We start from the raw sequence: 6,000 nt of genomic DNA on the forward strand, positions 1-6,000 counted from the left end.
TCTGGACTACTTCACCCCCTCCCTATTCCCCGGCGACCATGGTCGCATCTGGCCCTGGACTTTGTCACTGGGTTGCCCTCTTCTGAGGGGAACACGGTCGTTCTGACTATCGTGGACAGATTCAGCAAGTTCGCCCACTTTGTGCCCATTTCCAAGCTTCCCTCTGCCTCTGAGACGTCCGAGATCCTGGTTAGGGAGGTTTTCAGGGTCCACGGGTTGCCCAGTGACATCGTTTCCGACCGTGGTTCTCAGTTTACCTCTGCTGTCTGGAAGTCCTTCTGTTTGGCCATTGGAGCTACAGTCAGTCTCACATCTGGTTTTCACCCCCAATCTAATGGTCAGGCGGAGAGAGCCAACCAGAAGATGGAATCCACGCTACGCTGCCTTGTCTCCTCCAACCCCACCTCCTGGGTCTCTCAGTTGCCTTGGGTTGAGTATGCCCACAATACTCTCCCTACATCTGCCACTGGGATGTCTCCCTTCCAGTGCCTGTATGGCTACCAACCTCCCTTGTTTCCTTCTCAGGAGAAGGATCTCTCAGTGCCCTCTGTTCAGGCCCACATTCGTCGTTGCCACCGGACCTGGCATCGGGCCAGAAAGGCCCTCCTTAGAGTTTCTGACCGGTATCAGCTCCAGGCGAATCGTCGGCGGATTCCCGCTCCCACCTATACCATCGGAGATAGGGTCTGGTTGGCCACACGGGATCTTCCTCTACGGACTGAGTCTAGGAAACTGTCACCGAAGTTCATTGGTCCGTTTGTGGTGGAGAAGGTGATCAATCCTGTTGCAGTTCGACTCAAGTTACCGAGAACGCTCAGAGTCCATCCCACCTTTCATGTCTCCTGCCTCAAGCCTGTTCTCCTCAGTCCTCTGTTGCCCCCTCCGCCTCCTCCTCCTCCCCCTCGGATGATCGGAGGTGGTCCTGCCTACACGGTGCGACGCATTATGGATTCCAGACGGCGGGGCCGGGGTTTCCAGTATCTCGTGGACTGGGAGGGGTATGGTCCTGAAGAGAGGAGTTGGATTCCTCGGCGACAGATCCTTGATGCTGACCTCCTTCGTGACTTCTACCGCCTCCATCCTGGCGCTCCGGGTAGTCCGCCCGGTGGCGTTAGTCGGAGGGGGGGTACTGTCATGAACCCTGCATCCTGAGTCGGTTCCTGCCTGTGTTGTCATTTTCTGCTCGGAATCTCCAGTTTCCTGAGGGTTCTGGAACGCTCCCTGCCTGGTTGCCGGGCGACGTTGCTAGGCGGGAGCTCTCCTGATTAACCGCACCTGCATCCCATCAGCGATCTGCACACCTGGTCCTGATCATCACCCTTTTTAAGCTCTGACCTGACATCCATTCCCTGCCGGATCGTTAGCCATGAACAGTATGTTTATCAGTGTATCAGCCTTAGAGCTTCTAGCGTTAGTTTTGTTGTTTTGCACCTTGTTGGCTTGCTGTGTACTTACCTCCGTTTTGTTCTATCTGCAGTCACTCACCCGGAACCTTCACCCAACCCCTGCCTGGTGGTCGGCGGCTGCCGAGCCATTATTGGACCTGCCACTGCACCCCCACCAACTCATCTCCGCCGCCCGCTCTGTTCCCTGGATTATTCAGCATCGCTTTTGAATCTGTTAAATAAACACTCACCTTCGTTTCAACTCACCTTGTCCTGGTCTGCTTCTGGGTTCTGGCTTTGTAACCCGTGACACAGTCTGCACGAACCCGGGTCTTAATGATCATTCCGTACCCCACAAATTGATTAAATTATTTATTTACTAACTAATAAAAATTATAACACAAGATACATACACAGTATAGGTAGGGATTAGAAACGTAATACAATGAAAACTGGTCCCTAGCGGACTAACACAATATGACACTTGTTACAAAAGATGGCGAGTTAAAGAGAGAGAGAGAGAAACACTTGGATACACATGGACCAAAGCTCATAGTAATCCTAATACATTGCCAGAACTGCCCCCTGTTTGGTAAGAAGTAATGCATGTATTTACGTGTTTGTCTTTGTCGTCTCTGTTGGACACTGGCCTTTGTGGGAAGGGTCGATTGGGCCTTCTCTTTTCGGTTGGCCTTTTAGATGTAAGGCTCAGATGTAAGGCTCAGATTGTCCACAAGAGGTCACAATGTCCTTCTTCTTAGTCGTCTGTTTACTTTCACTCGTTCTGGAAGTGGTCTTCTGAGGACGGCTAATCAGCCGTGTCGATGATCCCCTGTGGGGTGATGAGAGCAGTGTAGTAGACGATGGTTTGAAGAGAGTAAAAGGATGGTCTCACTTAAATTCACCTAGTCTTCAACTGTTTAAGCTACAAACACCAAACCAACTTTAAATGGTGCAGTCTGACTCAACTTAAGTTGCTTGTCAAAAGAGTTTTAATACTGTTTATACTTTTTTAACTCTAACCATTTAAAATGTGCATAAAGACTCCATAGGCCACAATTGTACATTTTTGGATTCACCACTGTTCTAAAAAGCGTTTAGGCTACAAACACCAAACCAACATTGAAATGTGCATACTGGCTCATCTTATGTAGCTTCAATATGCTCCCATTTATACTTTTAAAACTATAGAGCTTTCTGTACCACCATTTATTTCAATTGCTGAACGCGGACTTTAACATTCTAAATTGAAATCACTGGTGCAGAACTATTACAATGTTCAAACTTAAGCATTGAAAGCTTAAAACTATGATGCTATAGTACTCATACTACCCTACTATCCTAACCCACTATAACCCACTATAATAACTATATACTTAAAAAACACCCCAAAATAGCTCACTTTATCTAACCCATAGGTCTAAGACAACCCTATTATAACCCCCCAAAAATATAAATAACCTACCGAGACGTTGACCCCTGAAGGGAGCAGTATTCGATCAATAGGCTTGTTGTTCAGGCTTGTTGTTCAGGCTGTTTATAGGCTTGTTGTTCAGGCTGTTGTTTATAGGCTTGTTGTTCAGGCTGTTTATAGGCTTGTTGTTCAAGCTGTTGTTCAGGCTGTTTATAGGCGTGTTGTTTATAGGCTTGTTGTTCAGGCTGTTTATAGGCTTGTTGTTCAGGCTTGTTGTTCAGGCTGTTTATAGGCTTGTTGTTCAGGCTGTTTATAGGCTTGTTGTTCAGGCTGTTGTTCAGGCTGTTGTTTATAGGCTTGTTGTTCAGGCTGTTTATGCTGTTGTTGATAGGCTTGTTGTTCAGGCTGTTTATGCTGTTGTTGATAGGCTTGTTGTTCAGGCTGTTTATGCTGTTGTTTGTAAGCTTGTTTTTTAGGCTGTTTATAGGCTTGTTGTTCAGGCTTGTTGTTCAGGCTGTTGTTTATAGGCTGGTTGTTCAGGCTGTTGATAGGCTTGTTGTTCAGGCTGTTGATAGGCTTGTTGTTCAGGCTGTTTATAGGCTTGTTGTTCAGGCTTGTTGTTCAGGCTGTTGTTTATAGGCTGGTTGTTCAGGCTGTTGATAGGCTTGTTGTTCAGGCTGTTGATATGCTTGTTGTTCAGGCTGTTTATAGTCTTGTTGTTCAGGCTGTTGATAAGCTTGTTGTTCAGGCTGTTGTTTATAGGCTTGTTGTTCAGGCTGTTGATATGCTTGTTGTTCAGGCTGTTTATAGTCTTGTTGTTCAGGCTGTTGTTTATAGGCTTGTTGTTCAGGCTGTTGTTTATAGGCTCCTAATGAGTTCAGGAAGCCAAGCTAGAGCTCTGTGAGACGATGGGGGCAGACTTTTTGATCAAGAGAGACCTTTAGAAAATATTCACATTTTCTCTAACACTAAACATACAAATATGCATTTTACAGTTATAAGGTGAAATCTAATGGTTAGTGGTTTTATAATTTGATTATGCTATATTTAGAAAGCATATGTCATTTTGAGCCTTATTCATACAGTTTTGTTGAATAGGAACTACAAAAGTCCTCAAAAGTGACTACACTTAAGCAATTTATAACTATTTTTATCAGAAAGGTGACATTTTAACCTTTCTTTGAGTATGCAGCATTACTTTTTCTTGTTTATGGCCCTCTCATGATAAATTATTATTTTGGGGGATTACGTAAATGACATTTTCAATCACACTTAGTTACATTTAACTGGTTTTAAACAACAAGCCTTTCAGTGCCCTACACGGTAACTGTAGGCAATCGTTTTGAAGGAATCTCCAGTTACAAGGTATCTGTAGGAATATGGAAGATAATGTCATTATTAGACTTTTACATCACCAGGTCATTGTGGATGACTAAAGTATAATATCTATTTTAACAAATCATGATAACATTGGCTAGATAGATGCATGTGTAGCATGTGACAATAGAAGGATCATATCAAGGATAGCGTCACAAATGAATACATAAATACCACTTGAAGCTTGATGATGACTTGATCATTTGAATCAGCTGTGTAGTGCTAAGGCAAAAACAAAAATGTGCACCCCTTTGAGTCCCCAGGACCAGGACTGAGAACAACTGCTCTTCATTGGGACCTCTTCATCTGCAGACAGGCTTTCACAGCTCTCTGTATCTGAGGACAGAAAACCACACAAGAAACAGACTAAATTATACAGCACTGAATATAATGTTCACTGTCCTCACTTCTAGGGACTGGAACTACACAAAAGTACCTGCCCTATCGAGAATAGCCTACTCTCTCACTTTGACAGATGGGGCTGCTATCCTTTCACCCTCCTCCACGGCTGTTAGCTAGCTACCTACAAATGCATTTGGAGTTTGTTTTTTACAGTGATAAATATATCAAGATAGCTAGCTAATATTAAGTTAGGTAGCTGGTAAAATTTAATTAACTTAGCTAGCTATCTATACAGTATGTAAAGTTGGCTAGATAACTAGTTAGCTATGTTAGCAGCTCATTTGAGTTAGCCTGCACTGTAGCTAGGTAGCTAATAATACATTGTTTGTTTTATATTTTTGAAATGTATTCACTTACTTGAATAGGTTCTCCCAGCCATGTGGACGATTGGAAACAGGGCAGCGAGGTTTGGTTGTTACCAGAACGATTTAGAGCAGATTACTATTTACCTGTGAATAATCAGACCTTCATACAAACTAGCTATGCTGATATCTTGACGCACAATCGAACTAGCTGCTATATGCTGCCAAATGTTGCCAAATGCTGCCAGCACGCCAACAAGCGAGCCACTCTGGGCGGCTGAAGGGGCATGCAGGAGTTTACCGCATGCTAGTGTACACGGGGCATAACTCTTTCTTCAGTGCTTTACACTGAAATAATTGCTCTCTTTGCTTTACACTGAAATAATTGCTCTCTTTTATGTTCAGTGCTTTGGTGAACTATTAATGCACCGTAGGACTGTTTGACATTTTAGTTAAAGGAAGGTTGCTTGAATTTGTTTATTTATTATTGTTTGAACTGTATTGGTTTTGTGTGGGACTATTGACATTTGGCCAAGAAGATTTTTGGACATTTTAAGGCCTTTGTTTGTCTATGAACACACCCACACACACACATTCATACCCCCCTCACTCCTCCACTGGGAGGTAATACAGAATATTGAAAATTCTCTAAAGGTTTATGACTGGGTTCTTTCATGTCAATTGTTTCTATGAAGTTGCCTTTTGAATTGCTCTGCCATTATTATTGTATGAGTTATTATTGGTTGGGTTACGTCCTGTGCTGTAACGTATGTTTTATATGGTGTGTCTTAGCCAGTGGAGAGAAAGGATATCTGGCAAACAGGCTACCCTCTAGGTAGGCCGTCTCTTCTGCTGATGTGTGTGTGTCTGGTAGCAGTCCTCTTTCTATCCTCTTCTTTTCCTTAATACCTGCCTGCCGCCCGAATAAATATCTGTACCCCTCTCTAACAATACCGCTACAATGTTTATCGACGAATAACAATGAAAAGAAAGGGTAAAAGGTAATTTAAAAAGTGCTTCCTGGTGCAAAATTATACAGAAAAATATTTGTTACAGTTCGAGGCAGGGCATGCATCTATAAAATGAGATTAAGTCAATGATGAGCTAATGCTCTTCCAAT

Source organism: Coregonus lavaretus (genome assembly GCF_964263955.1).
Source record: "Coregonus lavaretus genome assembly, chromosome: 35".
Lineage (NCBI taxonomy): Eukaryota > Metazoa > Chordata > Actinopteri > Salmoniformes > Salmonidae > Coregonus > Coregonus lavaretus.